Source organism: Ascaphus truei (genome assembly GCF_040206685.1).
Source record: "Ascaphus truei isolate aAscTru1 chromosome 3 unlocalized genomic scaffold, aAscTru1.hap1 SUPER_3_unloc_3, whole genome shotgun sequence".
Taxonomy (NCBI): Eukaryota; Metazoa; Chordata; class Amphibia; order Anura; family Ascaphidae; genus Ascaphus; species Ascaphus truei.
This window is the reverse complement of record NW_027453826.1, coordinates 653,228-672,705: the sequence shown is the minus strand read 5'-3', so window position 1 is coordinate 672,705 and position 19,478 is coordinate 653,228. Positions and strand designations below refer to the sequence as shown.

Below are 19,478 nucleotides of genomic sequence, written 5' to 3'. Positions count from 1 at the left end.
CACACTGCGAGAGACAGAGAACAGAGGCAGAGAACAGACTGCGAGAGACAGAGAACACACTGCGAGAGACAGAGAACACACTGCGAGAGACAGAGAACACACTGCGAGAGGCAGAGAACAGAGGCAGAGAACAGACTGCGAGAGACAGAGAACACACTGCGAGAGACAGAGAACACACTGCGAGAGGCAGAGAACAGACTGCGAGAGACAGAGAACACACTGCGAGAGACAGAGAACACACTGCGAGAGACAGAGAACAGAGGCAGAGAACACACTGCGAGAGACAGAGAACACACTGCGAGAGGCAGAGAACACACTGCGAGAGGCAGAGAACACACTGCGAGAGACAGAGAACACACTGCGAGAGACAGAGAACAGACTGCGAGAGACAGAGAACACACTGCGAGAGACAGAGAACACACTGCGAGAGACAGAGAACACACTGCGAGAGACAGAGAACACACTGCGAGAGACAGAGAACACACTGCGAGAGACAGAGAACACACTGCAAGAGACAGAGAACAGACTGCGAGAGACAGAGAACAGAGGCAGAGAACAGACTGCGAGAGACAGAGAACACACTGCGAGAGGCAGAGAACACACTGCGAGAGGCAGAGAACACACTGCGAGAGACAGAGAACACACTGCGAGAGGCAGAGAACACACTGCGAGAGACAGAGAACACACTGCGAGAGACAGAGAACACACTGCGAGAGGCAGAGAACACACTGCGAGAGACAGAGAACACACTGCGAGAGACAGAGAACACACTGCGAGAGACAGAGAACTGACTGCAAGAGACAGAGAACTGACTGCAAGAGACAGAGGACAGACTGCGAGAGGCAGAGAACAGACTGCAAGAGACAGAGAACACACTGCGAGAGGCAGAGAACTGAGGCAGAGAACAGACTGCAAGAGAAAGAGAACAGACTGCAAGAGACAGAGAACACACTGCGAGAGACAGAGAACAGAGGCAGAGAACAGACTGCAAGAGACAGAGAACAGACTGCAAGAGACAGAGAACTGACTGCAAGAGAGGCAGAGAACACACTGCGAGAGGCAGAGAACACACTGCGAGAGACAGAGAACACACTGCGAGAGACAGAGAACACACTGCGAGAGACAGAGAACACACTGCGAGAGGCAGAGAACACACTGCGAGAGACAGAGAACACACTGCGAGAGGCAGAGAACAGACTGCGAGAGACAGAGAACACACTGCGAGAGGCAGAGAACACACTGTGAGAGACAGAGAACAGAGGCAGAGAACAGACTGCGAGAGACAGAGAACACACTGCGAGAGACAGAGAACACACTGCGAGAGGCAGAGAACACACTGCGAGAGACAGAGAACACACTGCGAGAGACAGAGAACACACTGCGAGAGACAGAGAACAGAGGCAGAGAACAGACTGCGAGAGACAGAGAACACACTGCGAGAGACAGAGAACACACTGCGAGAGGCAGAGAACACACTGCGAGAGACAGAGAACACACTGCGAGAGACAGAGAACACACTGCGAGAGACAGAGAACACACTGCGAGAGACAGAGAACAGAGGCAGAGAACAGACTGCGAGAGACAGAGAACACACTGCGAGAGACAGAGAACACACTGCGAGAGACAGAGAACACACTGCGAGAGACAGAGAACACACTGCGAGAGGCAGAGAACAGAGGCAGAGAACAGACTGCGAGAGACAGAGAACACACTGCGAGAGACAGAGAACACACTGCGAGAGGCAGAGAACAGACTGCGAGAGACAGAGAACACACTGCGAGAGACAGAGAACACACTGCGAGAGGCAGAGAACAGACTGCGAGAGACAGAGAACACACTGCGAGAGACAGAGAACACACTGCGAGAGACAGAGAACAGAGGCAGAGAACAGACTGCGAGAGACAGAGAACACACTGCGAGAGACAGAGAACACACTGCGAGAGGCAGAGAACAGACTGCGAGAGAAGAGAACACACTGCGAGAGACAGAGAACACACTGCGAGAGACAGAGAACAGAGGCAGAGAACAGACTGCGAGAGACAGAGAACACACTGCGAGAGACAGAGAACACACTGCGAGAGGCAGAGAACACACTGCGAGAGGCAGAGAACACACTGCGAGAGACAGAGAACACACTGCGAGAGACAGAGAACACACTGCGAGAGACAGAGAACACACTGCGAGAGACAGAGAAGACACTGCGAGAGACAGAGAACACACTGCGAGAGACAGAGAACACTGCGAGAGACAGAGAACACACTGCGAGAGACAGAGAACACACTGCGAGAGACAGAGAACACACTGCAAGAGACAGAGAACAGACTGCGAGAGACAGAGAACAGACTGCGAGAGACAGAGAACAGAGGCAGAGAACAGACTGCGAGAGACAGAGAACACACTGCGAGAGGCAGAGAACACACTGCGAGAGGCAGAGAACACACTGCGAGAGACAGAGAACACACTGCGAGAGGCAGAGAACACACTGCGAGAGACAGAGAACACACTGCGAGAGACAGAGAACACACTGCGAGAGGCAGAGAACACACTGCGAGAGACAGAGAACACACTGCGAGAGACAGAGAACTGACTGCAAGAGACAGAGAACTGACTGCAAGAGACAGAGGACAGACTGCGAGAGGCAGAGGACAGACTGCAAGAGACAGAGAACACACTGCGAGAGGCAGAGAACAGAGGCAGAGAACAGACTGCAAGAGAAAGAGAACAGACTGCAAGAGACAGAGAACACACTGCGAGAGACAGAGAACAGAGGCAGAGAACAGACTGCAAGAGACAGAGAACAGACTGCAAGAGACAGAGAACTGACTGCAAGAGAGGCAGAGAACACACTGCGAGAGGCAGAGAACACACTGCGAGAGACAGAGAACACACTGCGAGAGACAGAGAACACACTGCGAGAGGCAGAGAACACACTGCGAGAGACAGAGAACACACTGCGAGAGACAGAGAACACACTGCGAGAGGCAGAGAACACACTGCGAGAGACAGAGAACACACTGCGAGAGACAGAGAACTGACTGCAAGAGACAGAGAACTGACTGCAAGAGGCAGAGGACAGACTGCGAGAGACAGAGAACAGACTGCAAGAGACAGAGAACACACTGCGAGAGGCAGAGAACAGAGGCAGAGAACAGACTGCAAGAGACAGAGAACAGACTGCAAGAGACAGGGAACACACTGCGAGAGACAGAGAACACACTGCGAGAGACAGAGAACAGAGGCAGAGAACAGACTGCAAGAGACAGAGAACAGACTGCAAGAGACAGAGAACTGACTGCAAGAGACAGAGGACAGACTGCGAGAGGCAGAGAACAGACTGCAAAAGCCAGAGTAAACAGACTGCAAGAGACAGAGAACAGACTGCAAGAGACAGAGAACAGACTGCAAGAGACAGAGAACAGACTGCAAGAGACAGAGAACAGATTGCGAGAGACAGAGAACTGATTGCGAGAGACAGAGAACTGATTGCGAGAGACAGAGGACAGACTGCAAGAGGCAGAGGACAGACTGCAAGGGACAGAGAACAGACTGCAAGAGACAGAGAACAGACTGCAAGAGGCAGAGAACAGACTGCAAGAGACAGAGGACAGACTGCAAGAGGCAGAGGACAGACTGCAAGAGACAGAGAACAGACTGCAAGAGACAGAGAACACACTGCGAGAGGCAGAGAACACACTGCGAGAGACAGAGAACCGACTGCAAGAGACAGAGAACAGACTGCAAGAGACAGAGAACAGACTGCAAGAGACAGAGAACAGACTGCAAGAGACAGAGGACAGACTGCAAGAGGCAGAGGACAGACTGCAAGAGGCAGAGAACAGATTGCGAGAGACAGAGAACTGATTGCGAGAGACAGAGAACAGACTGCGAGAGGCAGAGGACAGACTGCGAGAGACAGAGAACAGACTGCAAGAGACAGAGAACACACTGCGAGAGACAGAGAACACACTGCGAGAGACAGAGAACAGACTGCGAGAGACAGAGAACACACTGCAAGAGACAGAGGACAGACTGCAAGAGGCAGAGGACAGACTGCAAGAGGCAGAGAACAGATTGCGAGAGACAGAGAACTGATTGCGAGAGACAGAGAACAGACTGCGAGAGGCAGAGGACAGACTGCGAGAGGCAGAGAACAGACTGCGAGAGACAGAGAACACACTGCGAGAGACAGAGAACAGACTGCAAGAGACAGAGAACACACTGCGAGAGACAGAGAACAGACTGCAAGAGACAGAGGACAGACTGCAAGAGACAGAGAACAGACTGCAAGAGACAGAGGACAGACTGCAAGAGACAGAGGACAGACTGCAATAGACAGAGGACAGACTGCAAGAGACAGAGAACACACTGCGAGAGACAGAGAACACACTGCGAGAGACAGAGAACAGACTGCAAGAGACAGAGAACACACTGCGAGAAACAGAGAACAGACTGCAAGAGACAGAGGACAGACTGCAAGAGGCAGAGGACAGACTGCAAGAGACAGAGAACAGACTGCAAGAGACAGAGGACAGACTGCAAGAGACAGAGAACAGACTGCAAGAGACAGAGAGCAGACTGCAAGAGACAGAGTAAACAGACTGCAAGAGACAGAGAACAGACTGCAAGAGACAGAGAACAGACTGCAAGAGACAGAGTAAACAGACTGCGAGAGACAGAGAACAGACTGCAAGAGACAGAGAACAGACTGCAAGAGACAGAGAACTGACTGCAAGAGACAGAGAACAGAGGCAGAGAACAGACTGCAAGAGACAGAGAACAGACTGCAAGAGACAGAGAACTGACTGCAAGAGACAGAGGACAGACTGCGAGAGGCAGAGAACAGACTGCAAAAGCCAGAGTAAACAGACTGCAAGAGACAGAGAACAGACTGCAAGAGACAGAGAACAGACTGCAAGAGACAGAGAACAGACTGCAAGAGACAGAGAACAGATTGCGAGAGACAGAGAACTGATTGCGAGAGACAGAGAACTGATTGCGAGAGACAGAGGACAGACTGCAAGAGGCAGAGGACAGACTGCAAGGGACAGAGAACAGACTGCAAGAGACAGAGAACAGACTGCAAGAGGCAGAGAACAGACTGCAAGAGACAGAGGACAGACTGCAAGAGGCAGAGGACAGACTGCAAGAGACAGAGAACAGACTGCAAGAGACAGAGAACACACTGCGAGAGGCAGAGAACACACTGCGAGAGACAGAGAACCGACTGCAAGAGACAGAGAACAGACTGCAAGAGACAGAGAACAGACTGCAAGAGACAGAGAACAGACTGCAAGAGACAGAGGACAGACTGCAAGAGGCAGAGGACAGACTGCAAGAGGCAGAGAACAGATTGCGAGAGACAGAGAACTGATTGCGAGAGACAGAGAACAGACTGCGAGAGGCAGAGGACAGACTGCGAGAGACAGAGAACAGACTGCAAGAGACAGAGAACACACTGCGAGAGACAGAGAACACACTGCGAGAGACAGAGAACAGACTGCGAGAGACAGAGAACACACTGCAAGAGACAGAGGACAGACTGCAAGAGGCAGAGGACAGACTGCAAGAGGCAGAGAACAGATTGCGAGAGACAGAGAACTGATTGCGAGAGACAGAGAACAGACTGCGAGAGGCAGAGGACAGACTGCGAGAGGCAGAGAACAGACTGTGAGAGACAGAGAACACACTGCGAGAGACAGAGAACAGACTGCAAGAGACAGAGAACACACTGCGAGAGACAGAGAACAGACTGCAAGAGACAGAGGACAGACTGCAAGAGACAGAGAACAGACTGCAAGAGACAGAGGACAGACTGCAAGAGACAGAGGACAGACTGCAATAGACAGAGGACAGACTGCAAGAGACAGAGAACACACTACGAGAGACAGAGAACACACTGCGAGAGACAGAGAACAGACTGCAAGAGACAGAGAACACACTGCGAGAAACAGAGAACAGACTGCAAGAGACAGAGGACAGACTGCAAGAGGCAGAGGACAGACTGCAAGAGACAGAGAACAGACTGCAAGAGACAGAGGACAGACTGCAAGAGACAGAGAACAGACTGCAAGAGACAGAGAGCAGACTGCAAGAGACAGAGTAAACAGACTGCAAGAGACAGAGAACAGACTGCAAGAGACAGAGAACAGACTGCAAGAGACAGAGTAAACAGACTGCGAGAGACAGAGAACAGACTGCAAGAGACAGAGGACAGACTGCAATAGACAGAGAACAGACTGCAAGAGACAGAGAACAGACTGCAAGAGACAGAGAACAGACTGCAAGAGACAGAGAACAGACTGCAATAGACAGAGAACAGACTGCAAGAGACAGAGAACAGACTGCAAGAGACAGAGAACAGACTGCAAGAGACAGAGAACAGATTGCGAGAGACAGAGAACTGATTGCGAGAGACAGAGAACAGACTGCGAGAGACAGAGAACAGACTGCAAGAGACAGAGGACAGACTGCAAGAGACAGAGAACGCACTGCGAGAGGCAGAGAACACACTGCGAGAGATAGAGAACACACTGCGAGAGACAGAGAACAGACTGCAAGAGACAGAGAACACACTGCAAGAGACAGAGGACAGACTGCGAGAGGCAGAGAACAGACTGCAAGAGACAGAGAACAGACTGCAAGAGACAGAGAACACACTGCGAGAGGCAGAGAACACACTGCGAGAGACAGAGAACAGAGGCAGAGAACAGACTGCGAGAGACAGAGAACACACTGCGAGAGGCAGAGAACACACTGCGAGAGACAGAGAACACACTGCGAGAGACAGAGAACACACTGCGAGAGGCAGAGAACAGACTGCGAGAGACAGAGAACACACTGCGAGAGACAGAGAACAGACTGCAAGAGACAGAGAACACACTGCGAGAGGCAGAGATCACACTGCGAGAGACAGAGAACACACTGCGAGAGACAGAGAACACACTGCGAGAGACAGAGAACAGAGGCAGAGAACACACTGCGAGAGACAGAGAACAGAGGCAGAGAACAGACTGCGAGAGACAGAGAACACACTGCGAGAGGCAGAGAACAGAGGCAGAGAACAGACTGCGAGAGACAGAGAACACACTGCGAGAGACAGAGAACACACTGCGAGAGGCAGAGAACAGACTGCGAGAGACAGAGAACACACTGCGAGAGACAGAGAACACACTGCGAGAGGCAGAGAACAGACTGCGAGAGACAGAGAACACACTGCGAGAGACAGAGAACACACTGCGAGAGACAGAGAACAGAGGCAGAGAACAGACTGCGAGAGACAGAGAACACACTGCGAGAGACAGAGAACACACTGCGAGAGGCAGAGAACAGACTGCGAGAGAAGAGAACACACTGCGAGAGACAGAGAACACACTGCGAGAGACAGAGAACAGAGGCAGAGAACAGACTGCGAGAGACAGAGAACACACTGCGAGAGACAGAGAACACACTGCGAGAGGCAGAGAACACACTGCGAGAGGCAGAGAACACACTGCGAGAGACAGAGAACACACTGCGAGAGACAGAGAACACACTGCGAGAGACAGAGAACACACTGCGAGAGACAGAGAAGACACTGCGAGAGACAGAGAACACACTGCGAGAGACAGAGAACACTGCGAGAGACAGAGAACACACTGCGAGAGACAGAGAACACACTGCGAGAGACAGAGAACACACTGCAAGAGACAGAGAACAGACTGCGAGAGACAGAGAACAGACTGCGAGAGACAGAGAACAGAGGCAGAGAACAGACTGCGAGAGACAGAGAACACACTGCGAGAGGCAGAGAACACACTGCGAGAGGCAGAGAACACACTGCGAGAGACAGAGAACACACTGCGAGAGGCAGAGAACACACTGCGAGAGACAGAGAACACACTGCGAGAGACAGAGAACACACTGCGAGAGGCAGAGAACACACTGCGAGAGACAGAGAACACACTGCGAGAGACAGAGAACTGACTGCAAGAGACAGAGAACTGACTGCAAGAGACAGAGGACAGACTGCGAGAGGCAGAGGACAGACTGCAAGAGACAGAGAACACACTGCGAGAGGCAGAGAACAGAGGCAGAGAACAGACTGCAAGAGAAAGAGAACAGACTGCAAGAGACAGAGAACACACTGCGAGAGACAGAGAACAGAGGCAGAGAACAGACTGCAAGAGACAGAGAACAGACTGCAAGAGACAGAGAACTGACTGCAAGAGAGGCAGAGAACACACTGCGAGAGGCAGAGAACACACTGCGAGAGACAGAGAACACACTGCGAGAGACAGAGAACACACTGCGAGAGGCAGAGAACACACTGCGAGAGACAGAGAACACACTGCGAGAGACAGAGAACACACTGCGAGAGGCAGAGAACACACTGCGAGAGACAGAGAACACACTGCGAGAGACAGAGAACTGACTGCAAGAGACAGAGAACTGACTGCAAGAGGCAGAGGACAGACTGCGAGAGACAGAGAACAGACTGCAAGAGACAGAGAACACACTGCGAGAGGCAGAGAACAGAGGCAGAGAACAGACTGCAAGAGACAGAGAACAGACTGCAAGAGACAGGGAACACACTGCGAGAGACAGAGAACACACTGCGAGAGACAGAGAACAGAGGCAGAGAACAGACTGCAAGAGACAGAGAACAGACTGCAAGAGACAGAGAACTGACTGCAAGAGACAGAGGACAGACTGCGAGAGGCAGAGAACAGACTGCAAAAGCCAGAGTAAACAGACTGCAAGAGACAGAGAACAGACTGCAAGAGACAGAGAACAGACTGCAAGAGACAGAGAACAGACTGCAAGAGACAGAGAACAGATTGCGAGAGACAGAGAACTGATTGCGAGAGACAGAGAACTGATTGCGAGAGACAGAGGACAGACTGCAAGAGGCAGAGGACAGACTGCAAGGGACAGAGAACAGACTGCAAGAGACAGAGAACAGACTGCAAGAGGCAGAGAACAGACTGCAAGAGACAGAGGACAGACTGCAAGAGGCAGAGGACAGACTGCAAGAGACAGAGAACAGACTGCAAGAGACAGAGAACACACTGCGAGAGGCAGAGAACACACTGCGAGAGACAGAGAACCGACTGCAAGAGACAGAGAACAGACTGCAAGAGACAGAGAACAGACTGCAAGAGACAGAGAACAGACTGCAAGAGACAGAGGACAGACTGCAAGAGGCAGAGGACAGACTGCAAGAGGCAGAGAACAGATTGCGAGAGACAGAGAACTGATTGCGAGAGACAGAGAACAGACTGCGAGAGGCAGAGGACAGACTGCGAGAGACAGAGAACAGACTGCAAGAGACAGAGAACACACTGCGAGAGACAGAGAACACACTGCGAGAGACAGAGAACAGACTGCGAGAGACAGAGAACACACTGCAAGAGACAGAGGACAGACTGCAAGAGGCAGAGGACAGACTGCAAGAGGCAGAGAACAGATTGCGAGAGACAGAGAACTGATTGCGAGAGACAGAGAACAGACTGCGAGAGGCAGAGGACAGACTGCGAGAGGCAGAGAACAGACTGCGAGAGACAGAGAACACACTGCGAGAGACAGAGAACAGACTGCAAGAGACAGAGAACACACTGCGAGAGACAGAGAACAGACTGCAAGAGACAGAGGACAGACTGCAAGAGACAGAGAACAGACTGCAAGAGACAGAGGACAGACTGCAAGAGACAGAGGACAGACTGCAATAGACAGAGGACAGACTGCAAGAGACAGAGAACACACTGCGAGAGACAGAGAACACACTGCGAGAGACAGAGAACAGACTGCAAGAGACAGAGAACACACTGCGAGAAACAGAGAACAGACTGCAAGAGACAGAGGACAGACTGCAAGAGGCAGAGGACAGACTGCAAGAGACAGAGAACAGACTGCAAGAGACAGAGGACAGACTGCAAGAGACAGAGAACAGACTGCAAGAGACAGAGAGAAGACTGCAAGAGACAGAGTAAACAGACTGCAAGAGACAGAGAACAGACTGCAAGAGACAGAGAACAGACTGCAAGAGACAGAGTAAACAGACTGCGAGAGACAGAGAACAGACTGCAAGAGACAGAGAACAGACTGCAAGAGACAGAGAACTGACTGCAAGAGACAGAGAACAGAGGCAGAGAACAGACTGCAAGAGACAGAGAACAGACTGCAAGAGACAGAGAACTGACTGCAAGAGACAGAGGACAGACTGCGAGAGGCAGAGAACAGACTGCAAAAGCCAGAGTAAACAGACTGCAAGAGACAGAGAACAGACTGCAAGAGACAGAGAACAGACTGCAAGAGACAGAGAACAGACTGCAAGAGACAGAGAACAGATTGCGAGAGACAGAGAACTGATTGCGAGAGACAGAGAACTGATTGCGAGAGACAGAGGACAGACTGCAAGAGGCAGAGGACAGACTGCAAGGGACAGAGAACAGACTGCAAGAGACAGAGAACAGACTGCAAGAGGCAGAGAACAGACTGCAAGAGACAGAGGACAGACTGCAAGAGGCAGAGGACAGACTGCAAGAGACAGAGAACAGACTGCAAGAGACAGAGAACACACTGCGAGAGGCAGAGAACACACTGCGAGAGACAGAGAACCGACTGCAAGAGACAGAGAACAGACTGCAAGAGACAGAGAACAGACTGCAAGAGACAGAGAACAGACTGCAAGAGACAGAGGACAGACTGCAAGAGGCAGAGGACAGACTGCAAGAGGCAGAGAACAGATTGCGAGAGACAGAGAACTGATTGCGAGAGACAGAGAACAGACTGCGAGAGGCAGAGGACAGACTGCGAGAGACAGAGAACAGACTGCAAGAGACAGAGAACACACTGCGAGAGACAGAGAACACACTGCGAGAGACAGAGAACAGACTGCGAGAGACAGAGAACACACTGCAAGAGACAGAGGACAGACTGCAAGAGGCAGAGGACAGACTGCAAGAGGCAGAGAACAGATTGCGAGAGACAGAGAACTGATTGCGAGAGACAGAGAACAGACTGCGAGAGGCAGAGGACAGACTGCGAGAGGCAGAGAACAGACTGTGAGAGACAGAGAACACACTGCGAGAGACAGAGAACAGACTGCAAGAGACAGAGAACACACTGCGAGAGACAGAGAACAGACTGCAAGAGACAGAGGACAGACTGCAAGAGACAGAGAACAGACTGCAAGAGACAGAGGACAGACTGCAAGAGACAGAGGACAGACTGCAATAGACAGAGGACAGACTGCAAGAGACAGAGAACACACTGCGAGAGACAGAGAACACACTGCGAGAGACAGAGAACAGACTGCAAGAGACAGAGAACACACTGCGAGAAACAGAGAACAGACTGCAAGAGACAGAGGACAGACTGCAAGAGGCAGAGGACAGACTGCAAGAGACAGAGAACAGACTGCAAGAGACAGAGGACAGACTGCAAGAGACAGAGAACAGACTGCAAGAGACAGAGAGCAGACTGCAAGAGACAGAGTAAACAGACTGCAAGAGACAGAGAACAGACTGCAAGAGACAGAGAACAGACTGCAAGAGACAGAGTAAACAGACTGCGAGAGACAGAGAACAGACTGCAAGAGACAGAGGACAGACTGCAATAGACAGAGAACAGACTGCAAGAGACAGAGAACAGACTGCAAGAGACAGAGAACAGACTGCAAGAGACAGAGTAAACAGACTGCGAGAGACAGAGAACAGACTGCAAGAGACAGAGGACAGACTGCAATAGACAGAGAACAGACTGCAAGAGACAGAGAACAGACTGCAAGAGACAGAGAACAGACTGCAAGAGACAGAGAACAGACTGCAATAGACAGAGAACAGACTGCAAGAGACAGAGAACAGACTGCAAGAGACAGAGAACAGACTGCAAGAGACAGAGAACAGATTGCGAGAGACAGAGAACTGATTGCGAGAGACAGAGAACAGACTGCGAGAGACAGAGAACAGACTGCAAGAGACAGAGGACAGACTGCAAGAGACAGAGAACGCACTGCGAGAGGCAGAGAACACACTGCGAGAGATAGAGAACACACTGCGAGAGACAGAGAACAGACTGCAAGAGACAGAGAACACACTGCAAGAGACAGAGGACAGACTGCGAGAGGCAGAGAACAGACTGCAAGAGACAGAGAACAGACTGCAAGAGACAGAGAACACACTGCGAGAGGCAGAGAACACACTGCGAGAGACAGAGAACAGAGGCAGAGAACAGACTGCGAGAGACAGAGAACACACTGCGAGAGGCAGAGAACACACTGCGAGAGACAGAGAACACACTGCGAGAGACAGAGAACACACTGCGAGAGGCAGAGAACAGACTGCGAGAGACAGAGAACACACTGCGAGAGACAGAGAACAGACTGCAAGAGACAGAGAACACACTGCGAGAGGCAGAGATCACACTGCGAGAGACAGAGAACACACTGCGAGAGACAGAGAACACACTGCGAGAGACAGAGAACAGAGGCAGAGAACACACTGCGAGAGACAGAGAACAGAGGCAGAGAACAGACTGCGAGAGACAGAGAACACACTGCGAGAGACAGAGAACACACTGCGAGAGGCAGAGAACACACTGTGAGAGGCAGAGAACACACTGCGAGAGACAGAGAACACACTGCGAGAGACAGAGAACACACTGCGAGAGACAGAGAACACACTGCGAGAGACAGAGAACAGAGGCAGAGAACAGACTGCGAGAGACAGAGAACACACTGCGAGAGACAGAGAACACACTGCGAGAGGCAGAGAACACACTGCGAGGGACAGAGAACACACTGCGAGAGACAGAGAACACACTGCGAGAGACAGAGAACACACTGCGAGAGACAGAGAACAGAGGCAGAGAACAGACTGCGAGAGACAGAGAACACACTGCGAGAGACAGAGAACACACTGCGAGAGACAGAGAACACACTGCGAGAGACAGAGAACACACTGCGAGAGGCAGAGAACAGAGGCAGAGAACAGACTGCGAGAGACAGAGAACACACTGCGAGAGACAGAGAACACACTGCGAGAGGCAGAGAACAGACTGCGAGAGACAGAGAACACACTGCGAGAGACAGAGAACACACTGCGAGAGGCAGAGAACAGACTGCGAGAGACAGAGAACACACTGCGAGAGACAGAGAACACACTGCGAGAGACAGAGAACAGAGGCAGAGAACAGACTGCGAGAGACAGAGAACACACAGCGAGAGACAGAGAACACACTGCGAGAGGCAGAGAACACACTGCGAGAGGCAGAGAACACACTGCGAGAGACAGAGAACACACTGCGAGAGAGAGAACACACTGCGAGAGACAGAGAACACACTGCGAGAGACAGAGAACACACTGCGAGAGGCAGAGAACACACTGCGAGAGACACAGAACACACTGCGAGAGACAGAGAACACACTGCGAGAGACAGAGAACACACTGCAAGAGACAGAGAAATGACTGCAAGAGACAGAGAAATGACTGCAAGAGACAGAGAACACACTGCAAGAGACAGAGAACACACTGCAAGAGACAGAGAAATGACTGCAAGAGACAGAGAAATGACTGCAAGAGACAGGGAACTGACTGCAAGAGACAGAGAAATGACTGCAAGAGACAGAGAAATGACTGCAAGAGACAGAGAAATGACTGCAAGAGACAGAGAAATGACTGCAAGAGACAGAGAACTGACTGTGCTGCAAGAGACAGAGAAATGACTGCAAGAGACATAGAATAGGACTGTCTCCTTTCTGTTTCTCTGTCTCTCTTTCTGCTCTGTGCTGTCTCCTTTCTGTTTCTCTGTTTCTTTCTGCTCAGGGCGGTCTCCTTTCTGTCTCTCGCTCTGCTCAGGACTGTCTCCTTTCTGTCTCTCGCTCTGCTCAGGGCGGTCTCCTTTCTGTTTCTTTGTCTCTCGCTCTGCTCAGGGCGGTCTCCTTTCTGCTTATCTTTATATCTCTGCTTAGGGCTGTCTCCTTTCTCTCTCGCTCTGCTCAGGACTGTCTCCTTTCTGTTTCTCTGTCTCTCGCTCTGCTTAGGGCGGTCTTCTTTCTGCTTATCTGTCTCTCTCTGCTTAGGGCGGTCTCCTTTCTGTCTCTCGCTCTGCTCAGGGCGGTCTCCTTTCTGCTATCTGTCTGTCTCTGCTCTGGGCTGTCTCCTTTCTGTTTCTCTGTCCCTTGCTGCTCAGGGCTGTCTCCTTTCTGTTTCTCTGTCTCGCTCTCTCTGCTTAGGGCTGTCTCCTTTCTGCTATCTGTCTCTCGCTCTGCTTTGGGCGGGCTCCTTTCTGTCTCTCTGTCTCTCGCTCTGCTCAGGACGGTCTCCTTTCTGCTTATCTGTCTCTCTCTGCTCAGGGCTGTCTCCTTTCTGTTTCTCTGTCTCTCGCTCTGCTCAGGACGGTCTCTTTTCTGTTTCTCTGTCTCTCGCTCTGCTCAGGGTGGTCTACTTTCTGTCTCTCGCTCTGCTCTGGGCTGTCTCCTTTCTGTTTCTCTGTCTCTTTCTGCTCAGGGCTGTCTCCTTTCTGTTTCTCTGTCTCGCTCTCTCTGCTTAGGGCTGTCTCCTTTCTGCTATCTGTCTCTCGCTCTGCTCAGGGCCGTCTCCTTTCTGCTTATCTGTCTCTCACTCTGGTCTCCTTTCTGTCTTTCTGTCTCTCGCTCTGCTCAGGACGGTCTCCTTTCTGTCTCTCTGACTCTCGCTCTGCTCAGCGCTGTCTCCTTTCTGTCCTCACTGCTTCGTATAGTATGTGTGGAAGTAACTTCCCAGCGTAGGTATGTACTGTAGTACGTTGCCTTTATTGTGTGCACTGTTTAGATTGGAGTCACATACCTGTAGCCAACGTCCCGTTAGGCACGTTACAGCAAACGCTGGGAGAGGGTCAGCTCTCAGTGAGGTGTCCTTCGGTGTCAGGACTCTGTGCTGACCGATCTTGGGGTAGCAGCTATTTGTAAGAAGCAGGGTTTGGAAGAGATTAGGACACGGAGGTGGGAGGTGGGAGGGAAGGGGGAAGAAGGAAGAGGAAAGGAGGAAGGAGAAACCACCCAAGGGGCAAATTAAACACTCAGCTTCCAAAACTAATGAGGAAATACCAAGTACCATTATATCAGAGGAACTGCACTATTAGCCCCATAATACCCAGAGTTCTGGTATAACGTGTACTGTTAACCCCATAATTCCCAGATCTCTGATATAACCTGTACTATTAACCTCATAATTCCCAGATCTCTGATATAACCTGTACTATTAACCTCATAATACCCAGTGCTCTGATATAACCTGCACTATTAGCCCCATAATACCCAGAGCTCTGATATAACCTGCACTATTAACCCCATAATACCCAGATCTCTGATATAACGTGTACTGTTTACCCCTTAATACCCAGATCTCTGATATAACCTGCACTATTAGCCCCATAATACCCAGATCTCTTATATAACCTGCACTATTAGCCCCATAATACCCAGAGCTCTGATATAACCTGCACTATTAACCCCATAATTCCCAGATCTCTGATATAACCTGTACTATTAACCTCATAATACCCAGTGCTCTGATATAACCTGCACTATTAGCCCCATAATACCCAGAGCTCTGATATAACCTGCACTATTAACCCCATAATACCCAGATCTCTGATATAACGTGTACTGTTTACCCCTTAATACCCAGATCTCTGATATAACCTGCACTATTAACCCCATAATACCCAGAGCTCTGATATAACCTGCGCTATTAACCCCATAATACCCAGAGCTCTGATATAACCTGCAATATTAACCCCATAATACCCAGAGCTCTGATGTAACCTGCACTATTAGCCCCATAATACCCAGAGCTCTGATATAACCTGCACTTTTAGCCCCATAATACCCAGAGCTCTGATATAACCTGCACTATTAACCCCATAATACCCAGAGCTCTGATATAACCTGCACTATTAACCCCATAATTCCCAGATCTCTGATATAACCTGCACTATTAACCCCATAATACCCAGAGCTCTGATATAACGTGTACTGTGTACCCCTTAATACCCAGAGCTCTGATATAACCTGCACTATTAACCCCATAATACCCAGAGCTCTGATATAACCTGCACTATTAACCCCATAATACCCAGATCTCTTATATAACCTGCACTATTAACCCCATAATACCCAGAGCTCTGATATAACCTGCGCTATTAACCCCATAATACCCAGATCTCTGATATAACCTGCACTATTAACCCCATAATACCCAGAGCTCTGATATAACCTGCACTATTAACCCCATAATAACCAGAGCTCTGATATAACCTGCACTATTAACCCCATAATACCCAGATCTCTGATATAACGTGTACTGTTTACCCCTTAATACCCAGATCTCTGATATAACCTGCACTATTAACCCCATAATACCCAGATCTCTGATATAACCTGCACTATTAACCCCATAATAACCAGAGCTCTGATATAATCTGCACTATTAACACCATAATATCCAGAGCTCTGATATAACCTGCACTATTAACCCCATAATACCCAGAGCTCTGATATAACCTTTACTATTAACCCCATAATACCCAGAACTCTGATATAACCTGCACTATTAACCCCATAATTCCCAGATCTCTGATATAACCTGCACTATTAACCCCATAATACCCAGAGCTCTGATATAACCTGCAATATTAACCCCATAATACCCAGAGCTCTGATATAATGTGTACTGTTTACCCCTTAATACCCAGATCTCTGATATAACCTGCACTATTAACCCCATAATACCCAGAGCTCTGATATAACCTGCAATATTAACCCCATAATACCCAGAGCTCTGATATAATGTGTACTGTTTACCCCATAATACCCAGAGCTCTGATATAACCTGCGCTATTAACCCCATAATACCCAGAGCTCTGATATAACCTGCGCTATTAACCCCATAATACCCAGAGCTCTGATATAACCTGTACTATTAACCCCATAATAACCAGAGCTCTGATATAACCTGCACTATTAACCCCATAATACCCAGATCTCTGATATAACCTGCACTATTCACCCCATAGTATCCAGATCGCTGATATAACCTGCACTATTAACCCCATAATACCCAGAACTCTGATATAACCTTTACTATTAACCCCATAATACCCAGAGCTCTGATATAACCTGCAATTTTAACCCCATAATACCCAGAGCTATGATATTACCTGTATTATTAACCCAATAATACACAGAGCACTGATATAACCTGTACTGTTAACCCCATAATGCCCAAGGCTCTGATATAACGTGTACTGTTTACCCCTTAATACCCAGATCTCTGATATAAACTGCACTATTAACCCCATAATACACAGAGCTGTGATATAACCTGCACTATTAACCAAATAATACACAGATCTCTGATATAACCTGTACTATTAACCCCATAATACACAGAGCTGTGATATAACCTGCACTATTAACCCCATAATACACAGATCTCTGATATAACCTGTACTATTAACCCCATAGTACCCAGATATCTGATATAATCTGTACTATTAACCCCATAATACACAGAGCTGTGATATAACCTGCACTATTAACCCCATAATACACAGATCTCTGATATAACCTGTACTATTAACACCATAATACCCAGATATCTGATATAATCTGTACTATTAACCCCTTAATACCCAGAGCTCTGATATAACCTGCACTATTAACCCCATAATTCCCGGATCTGATATAACCTGCACTATTAACCCCATAATACCCAGAGCTCTGATATAACCTGTGATACTATCACCATAATACCCAGATCTCTGATATAACCTACACTATTAACCCCATAATACCCGGATCTGATATAACCTGCACTCTTAATCCCATAATACAGAGATCGCTGATATAACCTGCACTGGTAACCCCATAATACCCAGAGCTCTGATATAACGTGTACTGTGTACCCCTTAATACCCAGAGCTCTGATATAACCTGCACTATTAACCCCATAATACCCAGAGCTCTGATATAACCTGCACTATTAACCCCATAATTCCCAGATCTCTGATATAACCTGCACTATTAACCCCATAATACCCAGAGCTCTGATATAACGTGTACTGTGTACCCCTTAATACCCAGAGCTCTGATATAACCTGCACTATTAACCCCATAATACCCAGAGCTCTGATATAACCTGCACTATTAACCCCATAATACCCAGATCTCTTATATAACCTGCACTATTAACCCCATAATACCCAGAGCTCTGATATAACCTGCGCTATTAACCCCATAATACCCAGATCTCTGATATAACCTGCACTATTAACCCCATAATACCCAGAGCTCTGATATAACCTGCACTATTAACCCCATAATAACCAGAGCTCTGATATAACCTGCACTATTAACCCCATAATTCCCAGATCTCTGATATAACGTGTACTGTTTACCCCTTAATACCCAGATCTCTGATATAACCTGCACTATTAACCCCATAATACCCAGATCTCTGATATAACCTGCACTATTAACCCCATAATAACCAGAGCTCTGATATAATCTGCACTATTAACACCATAATATCCAGAGCTCTGATATAACCTGCACTATTAACCCCATAATACCCAGAGCTCTGATATAACCTTTACTATTAACCCCATAATACCCAGAACTCTGATATAACCTGCACTATTAACCCCATAATTCCCAGATCTCTGATATAACCTGCACTATTAACCCCATAATACCCAGAGCTCTGATATAACCTGCAATATTAACCCCATAATACCCAGAGCTTTGATATAATGTGTACTGTTTACCCCTTAATACCCAGATCTCTGATATAACCTGCACTATTAACCCCATAATACCCAGAGCTCTGATATAACCTGCAATATTAACCCCATAATACCCAGAGCTCTGATATAATGTGTACTGTTTACCCCATAATACCCAGAGCTCTGATATAACCTGCGCTATTAACCCCATAATACCCAGAGCTCTGATATAACCTGCGCTATTAACCCCATAATACCCAGAGCTCTGATATAACCTGTACTATTAACCCCATAATAACCAGAGCTCTGATATAACCTGCACTATTACCCCCATAATACCCAGAGCTCTGATATAACCTGCACTATTAACCCCATAATACCCAGATCTCTGATATAACCTGCACTATTCACCCCATAGTATCCAGATCGCTGATATAACCTGCACTATTAACCCCATAATACCCAGAACTCTGATATAACCTTTACTATTAACCCCATAATACCCAGAGCTCTGATATAACCTGCAATTTTAACCCCATAATACCCAGAGCTATGATATTACCTGTATTATTAACCCAATAATACACAGAGCACTGATATAACCTGTACTGTTAACCCCATAATGCCCAAGGCTCTGATATAACGTGTACTGTTTACCCCTTAATACCCAGATCTCTGATATAAACTGCACTATTAACCCCATAATACACAGAGCTGTGATATAACCTGCACTA

General features: G+C 48.8%; 1 protein-coding gene across 1 annotated transcript in view; it reads right to left on the bottom strand.

The window, feature by feature from the left end:
* Nucleotides 1-14,918, bottom strand: part of LOC142473339 (tyrosinase-like) — a 53,097-nt gene extending 38,179 nt beyond the window's left edge. The window contains exon 1 of the mRNA XM_075580577.1: nucleotides 14,811-14,918. The gene's annotated coding sequence lies outside the window, so the exon portion shown is untranslated. The remainder of the gene's footprint in view (nucleotides 1-14,810) is intronic.
* Nucleotides 14,919-19,478: the final 4,560 nt, after the last annotated feature.